The 26,852-nt window shown below is 50.4% G+C and overlaps 1 protein-coding gene across 16 annotated transcripts in view; it reads left to right on the top strand.

Annotated features, from left to right (window-relative positions):
• CAMTA1 (calmodulin binding transcription activator 1) overlaps positions 1-26,852 on the top strand; it is a 324,806-nt gene that overhangs the window by 185,066 nt on the left and 112,888 nt on the right. The window lies entirely within an intron of this gene.

Here is a 26,852-nt window from a genome sequence, read left to right as displayed (position 1 = left end):
GGTGGCAGCTCTGCTGCACAAGGCACTGCAGCGCAGGTCTCCTCGCTGTTCAGAAGGGGGTTACATTTTTGAGACATTTCAAGCTTTCTTGGTAACGGATTTTAAATGCCTCCTCACCCCAAACACCTTTAGTATTTTTAATAGATGCTGTAATTGCCGAGCAAGTGTTGTCGTATCTCAGCAGGAGACGGTCCAGCCCTGGGTGCTGGTGGCCTCTCACATGGACCTTTTGGAGCCAAGGTGGTGGTGGTGGTGTCCTACACCAGCTTTCTCACATTTTTTCTTCCAGTTTCCTGATGCCTAGAAACAGAAGATCACGCCCTGGGTGACAGGCAGAGGAAAGGACGGGGCTGGGGCTGCAGATGGGCTCTTCAGGGGGTGCTGGGTAGGACCCTTCGGTAGCCTGTTTGGGGTTCTGTTGGTTTGCATTCCCTGTTAGCTCCATAAAAGCGGTGCCCTGGCTGTTGGCGGGCGCAGGCCGGTGATGTGCTGTGGGTGATGGCCGGTCCCCAGCTCCTGGGCAGGCTCTGGCGCAGACACTGTACTGGGTTTGTCCACCAGCCGGACACCTGCGCTACGCCTGTTTAGACCTTCGAAACGGCACCAGATTTTTCTGTCGACGGAAAAAGAAGGAGGAAAAAAAACTGTTTGTGCTCATAATGACTAAGGCAGGGAAAATGTGGGTTCTCAGATACAGACAATTTTCAAACATTGGCAGAGCTGAGTGGCAAAACGCAGCATTCCCTTCTGTGTATTGGTAATTGGCACCCCAGGAACTGGAAATTAATTTAGCTTCCAGGCTCCCAGGGCTGGCTGCTGTTTGCAAGGGTTATTGGAGGCAGGCTTCGTCTTTACCCGTTAGTAGCGATGTGTCCCTTGCTCTCCTCCACGCTTGTGCCATGCAGCTGGTTGTTGGACATTCATCGTTTTCCATCCTGCCTTTAGCAGGTTTTGGTATATTTTGTAGTGCTGGTGTTAAGGTGCTGCGGTTATGGGAAGTAATAATGTGGGGAAAAGAAAGAAAATGTTGCCCTTGTTTTTAATGAAGCACATGAAGTGTGCTGTAGGGTCGTGCTAAAAACTTTTTGTGAATTTGGATAGTAAGTAAATACTAGTTCTTCATGACATGGGGCAGAACTTCTCATATATTGCCATCTTTTCTGTAATTGTTTGCCTAAATATGGGGGGAAAGTGTTTTAGGCACACAGGTTTCATTAATGTTATTATTTGTTTGGGTTTTTGAATGACTCCCCACTTTCTCCAGTAATTTAATAACAGCAACAGTCACAGCAGGGCGAGATCAGGAATCCTTGACAGTGTGCTGCCGACAGGATAGGACATCCTCCTATTCAGCTGGAGAAAACTTGCGATAAACCAGAGTGAATTATGATCATATATTCCCATAAAGCCCGTGCATTTGTTCAGAGAATGTTCATTAGCTTATTTGTTTGCCAACAGGTGAGATTTTCTTGATAAAGGTGGACATGGGAGTAGCGGGGAACATCGATATGAGCGGGTAGGGATGGTCAGCCTGTTGGTGTCTACCTGTTCATCTCCACTGGTCAAAGACCCACCAGCCCTCGAGGGCAATGTGGAGGCAGATACCCATTGCACATGGTGTGCGCACGAACTGCTCACCGAATTATTCAAAATCGATGAAGAAGCATGTGAGCGGCACTGTCCTCGTGGGCGAGGGGGAGAAGCGGAGCGGGGTGTGGGCTGAGCTGTGCTGGCACGGGGAGACGCCGGAGCCCCTCAGAGCCCTCTCATAAATTTGGCTTTTGCAGTAATTGCTGAAATGTGATAATCCAGTCCTCTCGGAGCCGGGGGGGGGGGGGGGGGGGGGAATTGCATTTCATCTTTATTGCTTGCACGCTCACGTGGTGCTCTCAGCAGCCGCAGGAGCCACTGGGATGCTTTACCACGGCGTAGAAAATGGCAGAGGAAAGTCAGGGGCCGCCGGCGGCTGTGCCAGTGGTGAGGTCCAGGCAAGGTGCCTGCCCTGGAAGGAGCGCGTGGGAGACGCTCAGGGGATGCTGTAGCAGGGCAATATTTTGTTCGCAGTCTTCAGTTACCCCCCCTGTGGTTCTGCCTGTGCCAGCTGTACCCTGCAGGGTATCCACCGGCACTGATTTAATGTCAGAGACTTACGCAATATTTTCTCTTTAAACTGTTTGTTCCTGGGTTCTTCCTTCTGATGCACTTGAATATTCAGCTGCTTATTAGTGTTAATGTCTGCACCGATGCTTGACGTTCCCTGAGTGTTCCCTTCCTCAAATGCAGCTCGTCTGAAAGCTGTGGGCAGAAAGCATCAAGGCCTGAAAATCAGTTAAAATGTTTTACATGATGTCCGCAGCTGCCCTGCATAAATTTGGTGTTCATTTTGTATATTTTGGCCTCAAATTTTCTGTTACAACCTAAGCCAGAGGAAAACCTTCCCATTCCTTTTTGCTGCTGCCCCGGCAGAGCAGCATTTCCCTGTCTGATTGCTTGTGCTGGGCTGTGTCAGCAGCATCTTCCATGTCCCTGGCTGGAGGAGCAACAGACAGCTTGAGGATTTTGGTCTTTTTCAACATAAATTGGAAGCATTACAACCTCATAAAAATTCCTGAGACTTTTGCTTAGTAATGGGGTTTTATTTTTCATTGGGGTAAAATAGAAATGACTGGGCAATAAAGCATTGAAGATGGTGCTCAGTGTGTGGGCGCTTTAGATCGGTCCCGTATTGTTGGGGAGAAAGGTGTAGGTTAGGCTCTCAGCATAATGAGCCTTTGCATTTTTTCTAACGGGAATATAAACTGTTGCTGCTATGCTAGCACATTTTCCCAGAGTGAATTTTAGCCGGCATGATGAAATTAAGTGTGTACTGATGGATAGCAGAGTAGGGCACGGGGTACTTAACCAGCACTAGCGTGGCTCAGCATCCTGAGCACGCTGCTGTGACGACCCACAGCATCATAGTGCAGATGGGCTGGGTGACCTTGGGGCAGCGACTGAACAGTCCGAGGTCCAGGATCCCATCCAGGAGCGATGGCAGCAACAGCACTCGTGACTTGTGGTAGAGGCACTTTGGGACCTGTGGCCTTTACGCTATTTACTTCTGCCATGTCTTCATGCCCGGTCTCTGCCCCCTTGTAGAGGCTGTTGGCTGCTGCTTGCCGTAAAGCTAAGGAAATCTAGAAGAGAATACAAGGTGTTATACAGTTTATTGTCTTTATACAGTCAGAGGCTGTGGGTATCGGAGGGTTAAATTCTGCTGAAAAATGCAGAGCGTGTCACAGGCAGAGCCCCAGCGAGATGGACCATGACACTGAACAAGATGGACCACAACACCAAACGAGATGGACCACGATACCAAACGGACAGAGAAACTCCCGTGTTCCTAACACATGGCCACAAACATGGCTGAAAGGCAGAAAAAGTCCTGCCTTTCTCATGAAAATGCCACCATTTCTAAAGGTTTCCCAACTGCTGTAACACTCTTGGTGCCCTTGTCCGACCCGAGCTTTGCCTTCTCCTTTGGCAGTGCTGTGATGGGGAGAAGCGAATGTGAACCCCTGGTGATATTTCTCAGACAGATACATCCACCTTGGTGCCTTTTCAGCGCAGGCATCCCTTTGGAAAGGATCGTTTCTGTAGGACCAGACAAGGACCTGCCACCAACAGGCGCTTTAATTGCCTCAGGTTCCTGTTGTTAGTGTAAAGTGTGCACCTGGAGCTGTGCTGTGGGAGAAGACGGTGAGTGCGGCGGGAGCACACGGTGCTGCCAGGAGAGAGAATTGTCTTCTGCACCGATTTAGCTCTGAGCTGCAGCAGCAGAAGGGCTTTTGATACCTGCTCCGGCCAGAAGTCAACAGTATCCAGCAGTCGGTCCCCTTGTGTCTCTGCCAGGCTTCACGATGCTTCTGTGTGCAAAAGCGTTTTTGGAGGAAAGAAAAAGTTGTGGATGCCCCTTTCATGCTTCCTTGATATTCCTTTGACGTGATCTCTCTGAAAGACCACTCTCTCCTTTCTCTCCTTTCAGCTTCTTGACAGCTCTTTTTGAAGGCACAGTGCTCCTTGCCATGTCTCTGCTGCCGTGCGATCACAGGAACAACCGTGTCTCAAGACTTCCCATCACATTATTCAGGGCTCATTAAAGATCTGAAATACTCCTGGAGTCGGTGGAGCTGTGCAAGAAGTATTGCCCGGTCCAACTGAAATCCCAGGGGTTTTGTTCACTCTTGTAGTAATTTTTTGGTTTCATTATTTTGTGAGGCGGGGGATTTTTGGTCATGTTTCTAACCAATATTTACTCCTGGAAATGAATTTCAGAGAAACCGTGTCAGAGGGGTGTTAGCCGTGCCTCCTCGCAGACACCTTAACCCTTCTCGTTCCTTCTGGCCGGCGGGCAGAAGCTGCTGGGAGCGTTGGACTGGTGCCCAGCTGCCCACCACAGCCAGCCCCGGGCCCCGCTGGCACTGCCCTCAGCAAAGTTTGAACCCCGGGGCGAGCAAGTGGGTTTGAAGGAGCCTTTTTGTGGCTCCACACGCTGGGTAGAACTGGAGTTCGGTTTAGCACAGATGCCCCAAAACTTCATCTTAACTCTCGCTAGAGAGAGCTGTGGCAGTAACAGTTTCCGTCATGCTCTGCCATACCCCAGCATTTGAGTGAAATAAAAATGAAGCAAAAGCCACGCCGCTGCAGGCTGCGCTGCTGGAAGACCTCTCGCCTTCGCCTTGGGCAGCAGAAGCTGGAGAGGAGCTGTTTGGCTTTGAGAGGAGCCAGCTGCTGCCGGGCTGCTCTTCGTCACCCCCCTCCCCATCGCCCCCGTGCCACCCCGGGGCTGCTGTCGCGGCCTGCTGCCGTGATGGGCACTGAGCATCACGGGCGGTGACAGCCGCGCTCTCCTCCCCGACACTCGCGCCCGCTCACTGCTTTTGTGACGCCTCCTGGGTTTTGCAGCCGAGTGGCGGGAGCCCTGCCAGCCCTGCCACCCCTGCTGCCCCTGCCAGCCCTGCCACCCTGCCAGCCCTACCACCCCTGCCAGCCCTGCCACCCCTGCTGCCCCTGCCAGCCCTGCCACCCCTGCCACCCTGCCACCCCTGCCACCCTGCCAGCCCTGCCACCCCTGCCAGCCTTGCCAGCCCTGCTAACCTACCAGCTCTGCCACCCCTGGCAGCCCCGCCACCCCTGCCACCCCTGCTGCCCCTGCCAGCCCTGCCACCCCTGCCAGCCTTGCCAGCCCTGCTAACCTACCAGCCCTGCCACCCCTGCCACCCTGCCAGCTCTGCCACCCCTGCCGCTTTGCTAGCCCTGCCAGCCCCGCCACCCCTGCCGCCCCTGCCAGCCCTGCCACCCCTGCCAGCCCTGCCAGCCTGCAGCTTGCCCCTTGGGCCACCGCTCGGGGCAGCATGATTGCCAGCTCTGGCTAGTGGCGAGCTGCCCCGCGGCTGCTGCTGGTCAGGGCACTTGCCTGAAGGCGCTGGGCACCCAGGTGAAGGACGTGGTGGCTGAGCCCAGCCAGGGCTGCAGGGACGGCCGGGGGGGCAGCCCCGGTGCCTGCGGGGGGTCGCCCAGGGGTGACCCCATGGAGTAACGCTCTGTGTTCCACTTGTCTTCTCAGCCCCTAACGTGCGCCCAGAGCGGCTGCGTGCGTTGAAGCCCTGCTCCGGTCCTGCAGTCTGGTTTTCCGATGCAGGCACGGAGAGGACCTGCTCAAGCTGAAGGCTATTTTTGCTTGGGTTTTCCTCCCTCAAGTTTTACTTGCTCACTAATGCTAGCTTCTCACAGAGGCTGCACCTTCACTAAAATTAAGATCCATCTGGCAGTGCTCATCGCACGTGCTCCTCCTCCCGGCCATCTCCTTCCTCCTAAGGAAGCCGCCCTGTGCACCGCTCCAAAGTCCCCGTTTGGCGTCACGGGGCGCGTGGGGCGTTCGCTGTTGGGGGAAGGACGCGACGCTGGAGTGAGCAGTAGCTGCAAGAGCTTTTCAGGAGAGTCAGCGGCGCGTCCGTGCTTCGCACCCCTCCTCGCACGCAGGACCGCGAAAATAAATCAGTGTTGCTTTCCTGAGAAACAGGTGCTGTGACAAAACTCTGTAGTGGGGAATGTTGAGCTTGGGACCGTCCTCTTTTATCAGTCTGGCTACCTGCAAAACAAAGATGTGCTTTGACATCTGCGGGATGAGTAAAATGGGATTGCGGAGAAAGGCAGCAATAACCTTCTGCTGATGTTCCAGCGAAGGGGAGGCGGAGAGGATTAAAAATGAACTGGTATCTCAGAGGCTGGAAACATTTTAGCAGGAGTGCTTTATCTTTTGTAATGTTTTTATAAATTATTTATTAACACACTTGCTGCATTTTCCTGAGAAATTGGATAGAAAAGCAAAATGTATAGCTGGCAGATTATATTCCAGAAGAAAGACGCCAGTGATTAAAAAACAATTTCCAACCCTTTCAAACACATAACTTTATTTTAGACGAGTAGTCTGCTATTTTTGTATCGCTCTCCACCATTTTCAAGAAAATCCCGGATTCATTCCCTAGATATACGAGGAGACTGACGTTAATGCGAGCAAACTAAAAAGCAGTCAGAGTGCTTTAGTTGTTGCTTAAATAATCTGTTGTCATTTATAGAAGAGATGCGTTTCCCAAACTGCTGCGGGACGTGCCTGGGTTGCTAATCAAGAGGAGTTATTACAGGGGCGGTGTAAAAAAGTCCAAAACATGGCCAACTCCCACAGAAATGGAAAGCAGATGTGATGCTTTTGGCCCTTGGTGGAAATGATGCACCATTTGCACGTTATGCCTGACTGGGGGGGTTGTGAGCAGCATCTCGGTCGGCAGGGCTGGAGGGGGGGCACCCCCTGCCCAAGTCAGCGGTGGCTCTTTCTACATAATCCAGGGAGCATGGCATGGATGTGACGGCAGCCTGGCCTGCGCAGCCTGCCCTCTGCCCGTTCCCAGCAGCTTGGAGGAGCACCCACATTACCAAGATGCGTTTTGTCCCCATGGCAACAAGGGAAGGTGAAAGCGGGGTTGCTCGGGGGAAGCCTGGGGACCCTGCTGAGGACCCTGCTGTCACGGGGGGAACATCAGCAGCTGAAGGGTGGCACCCGGGAGGGACGCGACGGGAAGCTGGGTTGCTTTTGCTCGAGCGTACACCCACCTGTTTACCTGGGAAGACCCCAGAAAGCGGGACCGTGCATCTTTCCGATTCTGCTCCGGTTTGGACCGGTGATGCCACCACCGAGATATCCTCGCGGCAGGGGTCGCAGTCATGCGACAGCACAACTCAGCTGGAAATTAAATCAAACCACAGGCTCCAAGACACTTATTAATATGCTCTGTATACTGAGGATTAGGCTTTTGGTGACACTTAAATTGAATTCTAATGCTATTTTGAAATACATAATACGCTGAATTTACTTCACCTCAGGTTTGAGTTAATGGTTTATTAAATTATGCACCTTGCAGTAGCAAAGCTGTTTCCTGGTGTAGGACACCGAGGCTTGCAGTAGCAATGCAGCAGTTGTGCTGATCTCATCCACATCCTCCCTGGTCAATTATTAGGTCTGCAGGTGTCGGTGAATGTATTACACTGTCGGCTGAAGTTTCACACTCGCCGGAGAGGCATAATTGGGGACTGGGCTGGGAATTCTGTAGTGAAGCGAATTATAATTTGAGTTTGGAGATTTGGAGTTTGTTTTGGCGTGGGCAGAGGAGGACTCGTAGCAGATGCTGCCAAGGCTGAAGTCTTTCCTTCTAGCGCAGGGTGGGTTTTATTATTTTTTTTCTTCTTTTAATATGCAGTGTTTTGGCCTGCAGCACGTTACCCCCCTTTTTTATTTTATCTGCTAAGGCAGGCTTTTATAAGTGTTTCGAATAAATCACTTCCCGGGTGCCTGCAGTTTTGAGTGCTTCTCTTGCTGTCCTTCTGCCTGCATGAATGTCTCGCTTACTACCCTGGTTGCTTTTATTCTCAAAATCATCTTTTGTTGCTGAAGGACTATCTCTCTATTCCCTTTCTATTGAATGTCTGCCCTCAGCGCTCACCCATGTCTTGCGCTGCTGCCGCCTGCCCCCAGTTAATGAAGCTGCGATGCCTCTGTCTCGCCCAGCCCCGCTGGCACGAGGATCCTCTGACCCAGCCACCTCCCACGGCCACCGCCTTCATCACTGCATCCCTCTGGCTGGTCCATGCCTGTGATGATGTCTCGCGTCAGGCCGATGGATGGGAAAGGGGCCATCATATATATGAACGTATATATGGTGCGCTACCCTTAGTGAAAGTCAGCAGGGGTTATTAAAAATGGCCCAGAGCTCATGGTTGGCGCTATAAAACGATGTGCCCATCTCTGAAGCCGTGGGAATGGTGTATACGGATGGCAGTCGTAGGTCTCTGTGAGATCATTCCATGGTTGTCTTTAATGTGTTAGAGAAGGAACAAAAGCCAGATGAGAATGACCTGAACAGCTTTCCCTCCTGAACAGGCTTCATACCTCAGTGCATCATTTTGTGTGTCAAGGAAAAAGTGCAAAATTTTTCTTACTGTAATTCTTTTCAGTTAAATGTCAGCCGGTTTGCATCTGCTCCTTGTGCTGCTGCGAGACGTATGTTGTGTGACAGTCTGCTAGCTCGCACCGGAGTTATTAGCCATCAGCAGCAAGGAAAGCACAATTTAGATAGAGTAAAATAGAGGCTGAGGTTCTTAGCAGTTTAGTCTCTGTAAAATGGGATGGCCTCTTCCCAGGAAATTAGATTTCCAGATAATGTAACCAGCACAAAACAAGTCTGTTGGATTGAATACATCTTCATATCGTCCTTTTACAACCAAATATTGCAAAGGAGTCCTGAGAAAGATTGCAAGTGTTTCTGATCTCCTTGCAGCAAGTGAAACTGATGCGCTCACGACAGGGGCGGGTGGCTGGAAGACAGGGCAGGTGGCCAGAGGACAGCCCTGGTGGCCGGAGGACAGCCCTGGTGGCCGGAGGACAACCTGAGTGACGTTCAGCCTGTGGGTGACCCAGCGTGGGCGCATAGCCCCTGCCTGTATTGTCTGCCCACAGTCCTTGGGGACCCACAGGACAATATTTGCATTAGAAAAATCTGTTTGGCTGGCATCACTGGTACTGGCTGCGTTGGTAAGGACGGCTGTTAAACGCTCTGCCCGACCCAGTGGGGCCACCTGTAACGAGTCAGTTCTCCAAGTGTGGAATCACTGTTGTGTTGTCGGGGGAGGAAATGCAGAAGGTCAGATCAGTCTGCGTGACCGGGACCTGCCCTGGGGCTTCGGGCACGTGCTGGTTCCTGCTGGCGGGGGCTCCCCGGGACAGGCTGGGCAGGGGGTGCCACGTCAGGTCGGGGTGCCGTGAGCGTGCACGTGCCGGGCGCTGCAGCCGTCACAGGCTGTTTGGTGAGGGACGTGCCAGCATCTGTCTGACGGTGGACGCTTCGAGAGTGGGGGTGCTTTGGGAAGAAGCTGGGGAGAAGGGGTTGTGTAAGGGCGGCGCGTGCTATTGCGTGGGGCATGGCTGCAACGGGTGAAGGTGGAGGAAACCCACTTTGAGGGCAACGGGAGGAGAGAAATAAATCCAAGCCCTGGAGCAGTCAGTCACCTGCGAGGGACGAAATCAAGACTATTTGCAGTATTTGGATGATGCTGGATGATTGTCTAGGGTTAGAATGTTTTCCACGCAAAACATGCCTGCGTTGCTAACGTAAAAGCTTTTCTTTCTGGTATTTTGATATTCTGTGGAAAAACAGTGCTCATGCACTGGCAGTCACTTCGTCCGCCCAAACACAGCCTGTGCGCACATGCGCCGTGGGCGGCTGTCCGGAGTGCCGAGCAGAAGTGAAAACCAAAGTTTTTTTCTGGTGCCACTTCATTATTTCTTAGAAACTCAGCTGATGCTCTTTCAGATTGTGCTGGATCCGTATGGAGGTTGGAGATACCAGTGATGCTCTCAGCCTATCTCGTTCCTTTTGTTCATTAGTGAATGTGTCTGTAGGTAGTGGGATCACCTTGGAAAAAGCTTATTTATCGTATCGAGACCAAACCAAGTATTCTGGCAGAATCCTGCCCAGTTTTCAAACAGCAGATGATTCTCAGGGAGAAGCCTTTACTTTTATTTATCTGTAAGTATCACAGCACTTTGGCTTGGTTCTTGCCAGGGCTCAGGGCAAGGGCTCCAGGGTTAGTTTGACCCTTGTTGCAGTAAGAGGGGACACACCAGCACTACCAGCCCTGATGCCAGATACTGATGGGGAGGGACAGGAATACGCAGCACTACCTTTTAGGTATGCTTGAGGCTGTTTCCTGACAAGAGAGACTAGGATTGAAAGTGATTTTGTAACTTCTGTAATGTCTTTTAAATAGTAATTAAACCAAAAAAAAAAAAACAAAAACCACCAACAAACAAAAAAACGCCACCATCAACAAAATAACAACAAAACCAAACAAACAAAAAACCCAAACCAAAACAAAAAAACAAAACCAAAACAAAACAAAAAAAAACCAAACAAAAACCAGCCCTGCCTGATTTATGAATGGTTGAAGAAATGGTGTTTTTCTTAGGTCAGAAGTACTTGTCTGACGAGGGAAGGCTGTTCTAGAGCTTTACTTTAAATATATGGGATCAAACAGGTTAAATAAAGCCTTGGCTGCAGCAAAGGTCAGCCACCAGACAGGCAAGTGTGTGAATGCTGAAGCCTTGTTGAGAAAAGCATGAGAGCTGTGAAGGAGACCTGCAAGAATACTGCATCACGGGCTAAAACCTGCAAAATAATACTGCATCAGGGCTAAAACCTGTAAAATAATACTGCATCAGGGCTAAAACCTGTAAAATAATACTGCATCAGGGCTAAAACCTGTAAAATAATACTGCATCAGGGCTAAAACCTGCAAAATAATACTGCATCACAGACTTAAACCTGCAAAATAGTACTGCATCAGGGCTAAAACCTGCAAAATAGTACTGCATCAGGGACTTAAACCTGCAAAAGAGGCTGTGGGCAGCTCGTCCCGTGCAGGAAGCAGGTGGCTGTGCCGGGATGCTGCAGCGGTGAGAGCCGCGTGCCCGTCGTTACACGGAAGACCAGAATGGCTGTTTCCAGCCTTCCCGGCGCTGGCAGAGGTCCCGGTGCTGTCCTGGCCAGAGGGATGGCATCCACGCTGCTTCTCTCAGCTGCCCTTTCACTTGGTGCTTGTGATAATCGCCTTTCATAACTCAGCGAGCTGTCACAGGCGCTTTCTGCTGGAAAAGGGAAAGAGGAGGCTGCCGGGATTTTCACCGGTCTCCATTTATATTTGTTCCTGGTGCTCTTTAGAAGCCGACATCAACAGCTCCGTAATCCCAGCCTTTATTTACAAATGCAGAAGGCTTGTGCTTATTTCTCTCTGTAACCTACACTTGAGCCTTCTTCCTTAGGGATTTTGCCGTTTTTAGGATACAGCACCAGTGTCAGAGCGCAAGGAGGGCTTTCATCAGGCGTGGGTCAGCCAGGGTCACCATGTGCTTCAGCCTCCGCGGTCCAGTACGGAGGCACAGTCTTGGTGGACACAATGAGTGTCTCTCCATAGTGTGCACATGTAGATATTTAATACTTTGGAGAACTGTTGCCTTTCTGAAACGCACCAGTCAGATTTTGCTTATCTCATGCTCTTGCATTTCGTGCATCTGTCCTGCTAGGAATTTTTGCCTCATGTGCATAGTGTAAAACTTTGTAGGAAAAGGAATCTGTGTAGAAAATGAATCCCCTTCTCAAATCGCCTTCTCAGCCTACAGTGAAGAGGATGGAGCCACCACATCAGTTTTGCTGAGAACGGGTCGAGCGAGGTGCAGAAATCAGCCCTGAACTCCTGCAGTGCTTGCCGCTTACACAAATAGCTTGAGCCTCAAATGCTGTTATTCTTTCAGGTTTATTGAACATTAAATCCATCACAAAAATATGCAGAAAGAAAAATGAACGCAACATCTTTCAAGGTCACTTGTTTCCCTGGAGGCGATGTTACCGCACTGGGCTTTCTGTAATAAAGCGGCGTTGGTGCAGGAATCCATACATTTCATAGTACGAACTCCAAATTGCGTGGCAATGTTCCTCTTTCCATGGAAACATACAGCAAATGCATCCTGTAACCTGCTACCTGCGCAGTGAGGCACTCCGATAAACAGTAATTATAACTATTACAGGATATCATCTCCTGTCCGCCGTTTATTGACCTTTTCTTCAGTGTAATTTTCTTCTCAGGAGCCCAGGTAACTGAACATCCCAGGGCAGACTGGCCGTACGGGTGTCCGGGGCAGCACAGAGGCTGCGACCCGCTTCAGTTCCGAAAGGTGCTCCACTTTAGACCCATTTAATATTTACATTATGCTGACAAATCTGGAGACCTTTGAGAGAAGAAGTTTTTTCTGAGTTCACCTTGTAGTCACTGGGGAGAAGAAGTTACAGCTGTTAAATGATGGGAGGCTGTTAAAAGAAGTTATCTAAAACAGCTTTTCTGTCTGTAATATCGTTTTAGATCCCAGAGTCTTTCCAACCTCAAAGTCACCCATAATCTTGCTTGTACAGTGAGCAACATCATCATCATCCTTCCAGGCAACTAAGCCCTCATTTTGGGGTTTTGTGGAATCAAATATGAAATCCATTATTCCAGATTCAGGAATTACTGTGACCAGTGTAACTTTTGGAGGGGCAACTCTCGAGCTTGGGGAAGGAAGCAGTATGAAGTTGGGATTTTCATAGTGGTTTGCTGAAATGGCGTGAATTAACATCACGAGCTAAGAACATTCGTTGTTTCTGGATGTCACCTACCTTGTAGCTTTACTCTACGTGAAGCAGATGAAGGCACCGTCTTTAGGCATGGCAAAGGGTGGATAATCTGTCCCCCTTGCCGTGACCTTCAAGCAGAGCATCCTTCCCACGGAGGCTTCCCGCTGCCTCTGGGGCTTTGGGGACCGGGGCTCCGATTTCCAGCCTGCTGCTGGTGTTGCAGGGGAAAGGAAGGAGAGGCTGTGGAGTGGGCTTGATTAAAAAGTGTTTTAGCTCTTTCTCTTGAAGGATATTTGCAGTGAAAACTGTACATGAAATTTATAGTCCTCTCATATGATTTTGACTGGTTTTAGTGCACAAATTCTCAGTAGAAAATGTATTCAATAAAAATTTGATGTGGAACTATAGCTCAGCAGAATCTTTTTTAAGAAATCCAGCTCTGGGATATTTATTTTGTATCTAGTTTCAGTTTTAGTGCCTATTCCTTCTGCAGATGCCCTCGTTAGCCTGCTAACAGTTTATGAAGAGCTCAGCCCCTCTCGCACCTGGATCCCAGCATCGCGGTGCTGCCCAGAGCATTTCTGCCGTGCCTGCTGGTGCAGCTGGGGGGGAAGGGGCAGCTGCGCCGAGTGCCACTGAGGGTTGCTGCTGTTGGCTTTTTCTGCAGGCAAATCCGTGTTCTTTGCTAATGAAGAGACCAGAGGGCTTCGGGCTCACTCGAGGAGATGGGGCTAAGCCTGCGGTAGGTAAAACGTTACCACGCTGGCAGGCAGTGATGTGGCTGACAAGAATATGGTGCGCTTGATTTATGGCAAGTCTACTGGGAAATACTTTCAGCAGGAAAAGTGCAATATATCTGGATTTATTCTCCTTTGATGCTCAGGATGCAAAAGGAGACTGTTTAGGGGAAGTAGGAAAGGCATCCGGGATGGCCACAATGAAAATGTCAGGGTAAAGCTGACAGCTGTGAGCCCCTAAAGTGCCATTTCTTGCTGTGGAATAGCGTCCCTGTGAGTAAGCGGGGCGGTCCTGGCATCTAGGATGAGTTAACTCCCATGCACAGGGGAGAAGGGACTTTTTTCCAGGCTTCAAAGCAAGTGACAGCGATGGATGAAATCCTTGCTCACCTTCTTGATTTCTGACTGTTGTGCCCAGAGGTTCCCGTTCGTTTCCCAAAATTGCGAGTGAGCATCGCTTTATTAGAGGGCTGTTTGTCCAGCTCCCACCTCGCGCGCCGCACTGGGAGAGACATCCCAGGGCAGTGATGACCAAAGAGGCACCAAGTGACTCTCCAAACATAAATTCCAGGGTTGAAACCTCTGCTGAGCATTTCAGGGTCACCATAAAGATTTCTAACAAGCTTCTGGTCCAGCATGCTGTGGAGGAACGGATCCCGATCAGTGAGGCAGAGCGCAGCCCCCATGAATTACCGTCTCCTCCGTACACTTTAACACAGAGCTGGAGGCTCGAGGCACTGAGAGCCTGTTCCTAATGTTTAGTGATAAACTTTTGTCTCCTGCGAGTAAACAATCTGCTTGCTTTGCCACTTTTTTTCAATTTAAACAGGAGTACACTGAAGCCCTCTTGCAAAAACATTTATTGTGTCAAGCAAAACCGGAGGGTTTGGGTTGTGTTTCTCTGGTCTTTTTTTTTTTTCCTTTCTCCCCCCCCCCCCCCCCCCCCCAGTGTTCTCGTATCAAATTTTCACTCGAAAAACACTGCCCGGAGGCATGGGAAATGGCACATGGCTTTATGAAATATCCCCCTGTCCTAGGATACGCCGTGTTTTTATTTTGTGACAGTCCAGGATTCAGTGCGTGGCCTAAATATTGTGGCATCCTATTTGATTTTTGAATTGGTGGATGGACTAGACGCTATAGCTCACGGACAACATGACCATTTTTCCTCGTGGTTTACCCTTTTCTAGATTACTGTCTGTAAGTTTCAAAATGGAACAGGATTCCTCTGTGGTTTATAAATTAGGGCCATATTACAGCAGCACCCAATAGTGCTGCTATATTTTAGATGGTGTCAGGGTTTCTATTATAAACCTCATTTTTCAGAGGTTTATAGCTCAGCTATAAAAATTCACTGTATGCTGGGACTCGGAATGTAACAGCTGCATCTCCACCGTGCAGAGAGTGTATTTTGTTGTTGTTGTTTGGAAAAAAAATACATGTTTGCATGTATTTTTTACAAGCAAAGGAAAGCCCGCTCTGTGTGTACGCTTGTACATAGAGGTCTGTGTAATTATATTAAAAACCTGTGTAAATTTATCCTGACTTTTGGTTTCAAGTTAATTGCTTGGAAGTTAGGGAATGCTCCCTTTCTGGCCACCCGTGCCACTTTAATTCTCGCTGTTTGCCAGCCTGCTCTGTGTGCTGAGGCAGGGCACAGCTTCAGGAATAACAGATCCCGGGGTGTAATTAAAGACTGTCTGGGATTGCCTGTGCCCGGAGCCAGAGCAAGGCTGCTGCCCTTGGGGAGGGAGCACTGGGAGCAGGAAGGGCTGTGTTGGCTCCGGAGGATGCGCCCGGAGCCCAGCCCTGCTCCATCCCTCGGGGCAGGGCACAGGCAGCCGGCATGGAGGTCACCCAGGTGGGATGCGGGGGTCCCTGCAGACGGGCACCCCTCCCAGACCCCGTGGTGCTGCAGCCTCTCAGGCTGGGGTCCGTTTTTCTCAAGCTGGAGTTATGAGACAGGATGCAACCTTTTGAAGGGCAGAAGCTAATGGATCTGCTAATGGCTTTTGCTTACTTGGAGTGATTAGCTGGTAGCAGTATTAATTGTAATGAGGGGTATCTAGCCTTCACGGTAAGAACTGTCCATAAATATTTCCACATAAATAAATCCACTGAAAATGTATTTGCCACACAGGCTATACCTCCGATATTATGTACGTGCTTACGAGCCTCTGAATGTGTATAATCAGTAGGTTTTCTTATGTTGACATGAGTAAGATACCAACAGCCTCCTTTTAATAGCCTTGCATAATGCTCGCTATAATTTGCTGCATTTCAACAAATAAGCTAGTTCAAAGGAATGAAGAATATCCTTCCACAGTGCTGCAAGCGCTCCTGTCAAAAGAAAACAGAAAGGGGCTATTTGTGGCCCTGCGCTGTACGCAGCCATCACACGACTGTGAATATGTCTTTATACGTGCAGTTCAGTCATCAGCACAGAACCGGTTTCATATGTACAGGCAGCCAAATGATGAAGGATGCCGATTCGGTTGGAACATGAACAGAAAAACAAAATAAATGGAAAAAATAGACAATCTGCAAGTTGTCATTAAACTAACTGCAGCTAAATGCATCTTGCTTGACACTTTGGCTCTTGTTGGCTTTCCATCTGTATAACGTCAGTGTTGGATAGGTGGCTTGAAGCTTGTGCTTTTCTGTACATGAAGGTGTTTGGGACTCAGTGCTCCGGCGCTGAGGTTTTGCCCAGGACGAGGCATCCGAGCAGCTCTCCCTGCAGCAGCTTTGCTTTGGGAGCCGGACTGAATTGCTGCAGGGAGCACACTTCCACCGTCTCTTCCCCGGGTGCTCCTCAGCGTTCCTCATCTGAATTCCAACCTGAGTAACAACATTGTGTTGCGTGTGTAAGCTGTAATGACAGGGAACTCCGGATTGCACGGTGATCGGGGCGTTACGCCGCGGCTAACCCCTAATCTGGCTCTGTCAACGCGCACGGAGCTAGGCTGCTTTCCTGAACGCACCTGCACAGCCTCATTAATTAATATCATGTTTTACATTTCGTTTTAATAAAGCCTTTTCATTACAGAGCTTGTTCCCATGGCAGGAAAAATTGAAATTCTTTGCAACGGCATTATAATTAAGCTGTAGTGCAATGGGGAGGAGTGTGCCGTGCTTGGAAAGGGTGTCTCTCGGAGCTGTCTCATCATAAGGGCGATCCCTTACACTCCCAGGGCTTGTGTGGTGGGAGATGATCCGAGAGATACCACCTGCCCGGAGCGATGCGCCTCTGCTTGCCGCAGGTCTCAGGTTGTGCTTGGCAGGCTGGAGAGATGGAGAACAGCCTCGGGAAGGCAGCAGTTCCGAAAAGCCGCTGGCCTGCGGGAAGGCTGCAGCTCCCCGGCACGCTCGCGGGCGACCCAGCACTGGGTTTGGTGCTGTGGGTGGTTTATTCCCCATCGGCTGCAGCCCAGGTCCAGCCGGCACCGCGGCGGGATGCAGGGGTGGGAGGGTGCCCTGTGGGGCCGGCTTGGGGTGTCCCGTCAGTTGCGTATAAAACACCAAGAGCGGCGATAGGGGAGGTAAAATACTTCCTCATTTTAGGTATGTGGAGGCTCACTCTTGTAGCTTAAAAATGGATCTGCCTGGTGTATACGCAGCTGTTTGCGCCATGGAGAGCCGCGGTGATGAGCGTAAGGAAACGGGGGGTCGCCATGAGGTGAAAGCGTCGCTGTTCAAGAAAGGCAACTCAGCAAGAGGAGTTAATTAAGTTGTGTCGGTATTACTTGTGAATTTGGAAACAGATTTTGATTTTCTCTTTTACAAAAAATAGGATTTATAAAATTAGACAAAGCCTGCCCAGGAGGAGTGGATGTGTGTCTGCCGCTGACCTCAGGGATGCTTATTTATGAGCGATACAGCAAGAAGATTGAGATGCTTCATTAGCAAGCAACGTTGCATGTTATCTGGAGAAGATCCTAATGGAGTAAATTAGGAGGGAAACATCTGTTGCTTTCTGCCTCAGTTTTAGTGCTCAATCTGGTGCTAATTCTGGCCTTTTGTGACCTTTTTATATGTCTCTTCATCCTAAATATGAGTTGGGTTTTGCTCATTAGCTGTGGATGTGTGTTGCAACCTTTGAACTGAATTGCTTCAGAGTTCACGTCTAACCTCTAGGAGAGATTTCTTCTCTTCTTATTTCCCTTCGTTCCCGAGACCTTACAAGCAGAATGGTAGAGGTGGAGCTGGAGGGAAGGGAGGCACAGAGTCCTGAGCCAGGCAGGGAAAGAGGTGTGTACATAGGCATGCATGCATATATAAGATGCAGAGGTCTGCCTTCTTCCTGCTTTTGCGTAATGATGTTATCATAAAAAAATAGCTACAGGTTATAGCAGAAAATTAGAGTTTTGGTTTACACAAAATCTGTGGCACATGTAGGAAATAATATTTCTCGCAGCTTCACGCCTGGAGATCCCGGTGTGGTGCGCAGAGGGTGGCGTGCAGAAATCCTCCTCTTAAACCACAGTTTTTCCACCCACTGACACGGCACCAGCAGGCATGGAGCCACTCAGCCGCTCTGCCGAATTGAACCCAAGGTGCTGGGGCTGCTGCTGGGCCCCTCTCACTGGGAAGAGGCTCCCCCCGTTCACAGGGAAGAGGAGCTGGAGCTGGTGGGTGCTGCCTGTCCAACATGGGTGAGTCTCGATGCCGGAGCTCTGTGCTGCTCAGCACCAAGTCACAGTCGCAGAGGAGTTCAAGGCTTAAAACACTTGCTCAAATTAATGACCAAAAATGTCAAATGTGTCCACAGCTAATTATTCATTAGATGCGTAATTAGTTTGAGATGATCATGACATTTTACTGTTATTAATTTTTATACTCTAATAGGGATTAAATCAGCCTGCGACCATAGAACAACAGTTTGAACTCGGCGCTGGAGGTGCCTGTTGTGGGGCTGGGGAGGATGCTCTTACGAGCCCTCGCTGCCCAAGGCTGCAGCGTTAAAGCCCGGAATGGCGTTATTCTGCCCTGTTGGGTAGCAGGGATGCAGACGGAAAGCATCATCCTGCAGGGGTTGGGGGAGAGGCTGTAGGCCTCCCGCCAGGCAGCGAGGTGCAAGGTTTGCTGGCAGCTTGCAAGAAGACAACAAAATTACAGAGAAAGTGCTGGGATTTCGTTTGGGTTTGTTCTGAAGGCGATGGACAGAACTGGCTTTGGTGAAATCCTCCAGTCACCTGGTCAGTCATTTAAGGAGGAGTATTCTTAAGTTTATTGCAAGCAGTGGACAAAATATTTTGCATTGTACCACACCTTGTCCCAAGACAGTGTATTCTAAACAAACGCCTCTTCTGTCCAGGTAAGACTTTCACCTGGCAGTGGTTTCCCTAATTGCATCTTCTTTCAGTCCTTGCTGGGAAACACACCTTCCAAATTCATTCAAACGTGATTAATTTATATGAAGGATGCAGTTTCGAGCTTCACAGCTTCTTTTCCCTCACAAACATATTAATTCCTCAAAGGACGTTTAGAGCTTTTATACCAACAAAAATGCAGGATTCTCTAGCAAGTATAAAAAATAAGCCCGAGATGCTGCATTTCTGTTAGAAGTATTTGCTCGTGCTACACTGTGCCACCGATCGGTGCTGAGACACTTCTAAGGGAATGTGCTGGTGGCTGTCCGTATTCTGCCTGACTCCATTTCCCATCAGAAGCTGCAGGAGATGTCAAATGGGGAACCTGGGCACCTTCTGAGATGGTCAACCCAGCAATCTTAGAAGAGTGTGCATGGAGGCTAGCAGCTATCAAGGAAGAAAAATCTTCCCTCTCTAATACGCAGACTCCACGTCTCACCTGCGGTGGGTGTCCTCCACTGTTTTCCCAGATGCCTTATCCGACCCGTCCTGCAGATTCTGATGAGTCTTTCCAGCACGCGTTGACTGATGAGGAGAGCAAACCGAGTTACACATGACCGTGGCAGTAAAAGCACAATGATGAAACTGCCATAAAGAAGCTGTTGTGAAGATGTCCTTAGCAGGCAGAAATAAAGCTGCTGCAAAATTAGGTAAAAGTTTGAGAAGATAAGAATTTAAGAATATAAGCCGCCTGAAAATGAAATACAGGTTTTCCGAGGCGTGTGGCTTTCTTCATTAGCATGGCAAGTTGTGCTGCTAAGGAGTTGTGGTTCTGGGGAGCGCCCTGTCTCTCCAAGTGATAATCCCCCAGGGACAGCAGAAGTTCCCTTGCACGGTGTCTCCCTTGGCGTGGGGAGCACCCCAGACGAGTGAGCAGTAAGTGGCATCGCAGGTGTAGCTCCGTGCATTAACTGCAAACAAGTCGTCGTTTCTGCACATGTTGAGTTTTAAGGCATTTTATTCTGGGCGAGTGTTGATGCTGTTGGGTTTCCCGAGATCGGTTTTTAAGTTCCTGCTGTATCCCTGCTCTAAACAGAGAGTTGAGGGATGCAGGTAGACAGGCTGAGCCTCCTAAATACCAAGCCTAGTTGTCTTCATTAAAGCAACGATAAACTCAAAAAGAGCAAAGCCAAACGTATTGGGTTCTGTTCATTAAGAGACTGGCGGGTTTCTGGCTTTGTTGTCTTTTAATACACCAAGAACAGATGCAGGTTGACAAGTGGCATCAGCCAAGGGACACAGCTTTATAAGGTTCTGTTGAAGCGGGGCTTGGAAATAGCCAGCTGAAATCTAATTTGTAGCCAAGTGGAATAAATTGGAACTGATAGTTATTCAATTAATGGCATGGGCAGCAAGGTGAGGTCTCCTCTCAAAATAGCAGAATAAGGTTTCTTGACAGGGAGGTTTGGGAAAACGGGGCTCGGCACCAGGTTTTCAATCAAATCCAGCCATTAATCATCTAAGTAGCAGGAGGGAGATGTGATTATTATAGAAAGGCTCAGCAAAACGATTGGAGTGAGCACTTCCCAAAAGTGTGATGGAATCCTAACCCAAGCCAGTAGATGCGCCCTGGAGCCTGCCTGGAGCCAAGGATTTCCTAGACAGAGCTGCATAAACCAGTAGCCCCTGTCCTGCCAGAAGCAGCAGTCAGGAAGGTGTGCTGCCCTCTCCTCCTGGGTCCTTCATAGGCACCCACGGCACCCCTGGGCGCAGAGACTCGACCTCTTCTGTCATTCACCTGCTGGCTTGGAGCTTCCTTTTGTGTCTGAAAGCATTGTGTGTGCTTGCTGGGGAGCTGAGTCAGAATGGGGCAAGCACTTTGGTGTCTTTTTAGTGCTTTTTGTGCATCCAGTGATGTGGAGTAGGTGGTTCGCTAATGTATGCGCCAGACTTGCAAACTCCAGTGGTGCGGTGTTTCAGATCTTTGGAAAATTGCATAGTGATGCAACTGCCATGGTTCTCTCCACCACAAGCAGACCAGGAAATATAGAAAGGCTTTCTTTTTTTTTTTTTTTTAATCAAAAGAAAAATTTCTTCCTATGCAAATGGCCTCCGTAATAATATTATCAGCATTGCCTCAGGCTTGCACAAGCTGAATGGAAGAGAAGCTGAGTTTAGGGTTTTCAGCAGAATGGTTTTAAGCTTTATCAGTTCAGTGTATAAGCAGGAAAGGAGGACTCATTTTACCTGGAATAATGGAATTCTTTGGTTGCATTTAAGAGCAGGTCAAACAAATAATTCAACAGGAAAGTTTGTGTTGGTGGCTGGAAGCCGACCGGATCATCTCTGCGCTGCTGTTCCCAGGGCACCGAGAGCGTGGACAGCTATAGCTGGCAGTACGGCTTGTACCTCGTCCAGACCGCACGGCTGAGCACCCTCGCCGTGCACGCTGCCCGCCCTGCCCCGCCAGCAGTGCCGAAGCCTGTGTGCGTGGACGTTAATGAAGTTTTGGTATCGGCTGCAGTGGGCTCCGGCTTTGGCATGCAGCACAGAGAGCACGAAGCTCAGCGCGGCAAAGGGCCGTACGCTGCGTATGTGTGAACGCAGGCGGCTCAGCGGGTCTGCAGGACACGTGCTGGGCTCTGAGCAGCCTGAAGCAGCAACAGGAAGCAAAAAGCTGGTTCAAGAACATGGTTAATCCCCTCAGTCTGGGCTCTGCAGTCACTGGGCAACCAAAGTGTGAAGCAGGACTTCCCTCCTCCAGCCCTTGCACATCCCCAGCGCCGCGGCGTGCTGCCGTTACACATCGTCTAGTGCCTTATTTCTGCTCAGGAATGGCGGCAAGAGACGGCAAAGCAAAGGGTGCCGAGGGTTTGTCCAAAGCCTAAAGGTTCTCCTAAGTCAAGCGTTTGCTGGCCTGTTGGTGGGTGAGGCTGGGGTTTGCGGCGAGTGCCTGGTTTCACTCGGTGCCGGTGCAGTGCAGCGCCCTGCGCCGTGGGGTCCCTGTGTGCAGGGCTGAGCTCCACTGGCTCTGAGGCTTGCGCGGTTATGCTGGCGCTTTGCTTCCAGTTACGGCTATCAAAGAAGTCATGAAGAATGCTTCCAGTAACCAGCAGGGCTGAGGTGGGCTCTCCCCGTGGAGGTAGCAGGTCCTGTTCGGGTTTTGGCACAGAGACTGTCTGGGCCACTGCGAAGGAGTACAATTGAAAATTTGTGCACATTAGCTCAGGTATCGAGGTCACCGTAAATGAACCGCATAGATGAAGTCTAAACTATGAAACATTTCTCAAGTTGTAATATAAATATATCCAACATCCGCAGTCTTTCATTACGAGTGAAGTTAAGAGAATGAGATTTCACTCAGCGACACTGATTTGGTGCCTGCAAAATCATTAACAATTTGATACTGTGGCTTTATTGTTATAAACTTCCGCGGGAAAGGGGAATGAATTTTTCTGTGCAGTCAGAGGTTGTCAGAGGAGATCCCCCCCTTCCCGCATCACCGGATCAGAAATTCCTCGCATACGTGCCTTGACCCCTTCTCTCTGGGGAGCGCATTAGTTGAAGTCACACTTCTCATTAAATGTGTGCCGCAGAAGGGGAGTGCAAAAATACTGCAGAATAACAGTGGCAGGCCTGGAGGAATTTGTAGGAGTATTAAGCAAGGCAGAGGGTAACGCGTCGGGCGGCTTTCAGATGGGGACTCCAAAGAGGAGGCTGCTCCTGGCAAATCTTTTCCGCTTGTATGTAGGATGTTTTTCTGTAAGCAAGAATATAAGAGAAGTCATAGGATCTTCTTATTGCAGCAACAGCTCGAGCTGTCTCTTGACGTGCAAGCACTTTATCGTCTGGCTGGAAAGAGAAGGTGTACCGGGATGAAAAGCGGTTCTCTCTCCATCTTCGTGCTTTCTGGTCCCTTTGGAGCCTATTACCGCGCGCGCCTTCCTCTGCTCCCTGCTTGCACCCTGGTGCCGGAGCACGCCTGGTGGTAAACCACCGACGCGTAGAACGTGGAGCAGGGCTTGTTTTCCTGGCACTCACTGATCTTTCGGACTTGGTGTCTGCTAAGAGGGAGGTGTGAATGTGCCTTACCGGACCCCCCTGAGAAACCCGCCCTGGTGCTGGCTGCTGGCTGCGTTCAGGTTGGCCGTTGAACACGTCTCCCCCCTTTCCGTACATCGCACCCAAAGCCAGTGCCTCCAGCCGAGCTCCCAGTGGAAACAAACGCCGCTGCCGTGCCTTGGCAGGGGAAGAAGTGGGCAGTGCAGGGAGGGAGGGGGCTTTTGGCACCGATAGGCATGCTGCCTGCTCTGTCGGGCTGGGAGCGTGTCCCTGCCGGGTTCTTGCTGCCCACCATGGGCAGAGATGGAGATGACGCGCTAGGGTGAGCCCACGCGTCTTTTCCCCAAGCCGTTCATCCTTAGCTTAGGGTGCCCCGTTAGCGCATCTGTAAACAGAACGCGTGGTTCCTTTGTGAAGAAAGCGACTTACATAAATGGGGGAAATGCGAAAAGATGCAAGTGGTCTTACCTAGCACTGATAGCAAATTTACAAGGTAGACCTGCATTCTTGACTGTGCTTCATCTTACCAGCTTGAAGTATTAATGGTGACTATTTCTCTTCAGCAGTGTGAGATTGACGGGGGGATTCGCTTTGCTATGGTTGTGCTCTCGTAATAGCTCGGGAGAGCTCCAGGTGTTCTCTCTTTAATATTGCATTGATAGCCTGATGGTTTCTTGCTGACAAAACTTCCACAGTTCTTAATATCAGCCTGTCTGCATTCATCAGCTGCAAAGGTTTTCCATCCAGTCAGATGCTGGAATAGCATTAGACAGAAAATGGAGAAAGCGTAGGAAGCCAATATGATAATTTTTTTAATCTAACCTCCCTGTACCAGGGCGTTGGTTGTGCTGTGACGACTGGAAGTTGTGATGCAAAGCCAAGAAATACTAGATGTCATTTTAGTGAAGCACACGGAAATATATTTTTCAACATTCTGCTTCAGTCCAACTGCAGTACCGAAAAAAAACAGAGCTCACAGCCTGTGCACCAATCCTGCACAGGTCCTGGACAGAGCCCATGGGATGCGTGCTTCAGGGCATGGGGTGATCCTTGGGTGGAGCTGCAAGTCCCATCCAGCAGTCCCCGTGGATTCGAAGGCAAGGAATGTCCATGCCCCGCTCTCATCCCTGCAGAGTTCCTGTCTTCAAGAGCAACCACTGCTCCTTCTGTAGACCATCCCATCATTTAGCAAGGAAATATCGTGCCATACCATGGAAGTGCAGACGTGGTGTTCCTGTAGCACACCCAGAGGTGTGTTCCTGCCGGGCTGCAGAGCAGCGCTCACCAAACTTCAGGCTGGGGAAGGATTAGCATTGGACTTACCATCACGCTCTTCTTAGCATCAGTGTGAACGCCAGGCACAGGGTTTGTCAAACTGGCACGTGCCCTGCAGGCTGCAGCAGCGTGCTGGCGGGTCTCCCCGCTTCCTCACTAATGGGGAATGTATCAGTTTGTCATGGCGGTTCTGGTAGCGTCCCTTTGAGGCTGCTGTTGAGCCCAGTAGTATTCAATATTTTATCAACCATCTGAAAGAAATTGTAGAATCATTATCTGTAAGTTTTATCGCCACTTCCATTTGTGAAGTTTTGCAAGGTAATAAATATTGATGAAGATTGGTCACAGAAATTCATCTGAACATGGTTACTAGAGATGGGTAAAGTTATCAACATGGTTTTGTAGTTGAAAAGCAAGCTTTTGCAACAAAAAGAAGGTGAGAGCAGGCTTGCAGGGTAGCAGCAACCAGCAATGTCTCTGGGAATAGCTTCCAATCCATAGATGTCCCAGTCTGTGGAAGCTGGGATGCTACACGGTTCTGTGATGAGTAGTGCTAGCATGTGCCCAGCTGTGGTCCTTGCACTGGTAAAGGTGGGAAATGGCAGAGGTTTTAGAGAAGAGCTTCTAGTGAGAGAATGAAGCAGCTCAGAGAGGAGAGCCTACTCACTGCGCTCGCATTTAGGCATTTTTAACAAGAGAACGGCTCAACAAGAGAGGCAGTACCTGTGGCCGAAGTTGGCAAAATTAAAACTTTGGCTTGTGTTTGCGGTTTGAGCATGAACGCCGTGGTTTTGAGATGTGCGTCCTGCGTGGCCGGGGGTCGCTGGCAGGGGCAGCAGCTTGCTGTGCGGGGAGTCAGGCTTGCTTGGCACTGCCGTTCTCTGGCCTTACAAGCCAGAAAAAGACGGAATGTGAAACGCTCGCAGGATGAGCACTGAGCTCGGCCTGGTGGTCATTGACAGAGCTTGGAACCGGCAGGTCTGCGGGGTCTCTGCCCAAACCTCTTGCATGGCAGCGAGAGCCTGGGCGCGAGGAGGGAGACGGTTGGAATTGCGCATCAGGGATGCTCGTGGTGGGGTTTTTGGGGTGGCGATGCCGGTGAGCCTGGCAACCCTCGTGTGCCGCCTCTCAGGGAGCAGAAAGGCCGGGAGATGCTGACGCTCTGCCTACTTCAAAGAAACAACAACAAAAAACCCCAAAACTCCCTGTGCCAGCCAAACAAAGCCTCTCTCCAGGGGAGGCTGCTGGGGCAGAGGCTCCTGCGGGGGGCTGGGCTGCGGGTGATGTGTGCCAGGTGTGGGGCACAGGCAGCGAGACCCCAGCCCGGCAGCCGGTGTGTGGGGCACCAGCCCCCCTCCTGCTGCCCAACTGCACCCGGAGCAGCCGGAGCTGCCGTGGGCTGCCCGCGGAGCAGGGGGGCGGGGGGGGGCGGCAGGGAAGCAGAGCTGGGAGGATATTTATGCATGAAAGACTGTCAGGGCTGGAAAGATGAAAATCTGTTGTGCTCTCCCAGGGCTCCTAACTTTCTCCCCTCCAGGCAGCTGGCAGGATTTCTCTAAATATTTGAGATGGTAAAGGGCTTAAACTGGATTACTCCTGGACACGAGCAATTATAATTGTAAATGCACTATTATCTGAGCACTCTCCTGATGCTATTTCGGTCCTGATGCATGACACAGTGACAGGGAGGGTATGAGGGTCAAGTGCAATGTGAGGAGAGCCCTGCCCTGGTACCTCGCTGGCTGGTGTGCCGTAGCCCTGACCTCGTCCCTGGTGGACCATCCCCTTCCCATCGTCCGAGAGCTGCAGGAGGTGACACCGGGTGCCTTGGGCTTCAGTGGTTGTATTGTGTTGCAACTCTCTTTATTAAAAGGATAAATACCAATTAGGAACAAGTATAAACCCAGTGCATTTTCCTGTATATCAGTTTCAGTTGGAGTGTTCTGAACACGAATGTTCTTTTAAGAAGTCTTGGATGGTTTCTTGGAACAAAGCACAGCCTCCTGGTTTTTTCTGAAGTGCAGTATTTGGGTATATTTACATACATTTAAAGCTGTGCCACTCAACTGATATTAATATAAAGGGGGAAAATCCGTACTCAGAGAGCAAAAATAACAGTGGCAGAAAGGATATAAAACATCCATTTCAACACACACATGAAACAGCCCTCTGGTAGCCCTGAGGTTTCTCCTGCCGTTTGCTGCGGCTGGGGCGGACGGTGGCGGGGGAGGAAGGTGGCTGCCCTGGCTAGGGGCTGGCTGGACTGCGCGCTCCGTGTTTTAGCACAAGCTTGGTCCCTGCCTCTCTCCCGACTCTCCATCTTGAACTCCAGTCAAAGATCTGTCAGTTTTCTGCAGCGGAGAGATGCTGCTGCAGCATCCCAGCCGATGCCCCAGCCCGAGCTGGCAGAGCAGTGGCCGCACACCCGGGGAGACCCACGTGCCTGGAGTGCGGGAATCGGGTATTTTCTGACGGAAGGATCTTGGGAAGCCTGAGGCTGCCAGTCCGAGGGCTGTTCCAGGTGGAAGGAAATGCAGGGAGGACGTGGCTGCGCAGGCAAGCCCGTGCCGATGGAGTCGCTGCGCAGGGAGCGGGGCACGTGGGACTGTAGATCACAAGCAGAGAGAGGGTGCGAAGGCCGGCGTGGGGTGCACCCCCCCCGCCCCAGCGGGACCAGAGCTCGCCGGGCAGCGGGAGGACGAGGTCTGGCA

Source organism: Falco punctatus (genome assembly GCF_963210335.1).
Source record: "Falco punctatus genome assembly, chromosome: 3".
NCBI lineage: Eukaryota > Metazoa > Chordata > Aves > Falconiformes > Falconidae > Falco > Falco punctatus.
The sequence above is the reverse complement of the archived record's forward strand: the minus strand, read 5'-3'. Positions and strand labels throughout refer to the sequence as shown.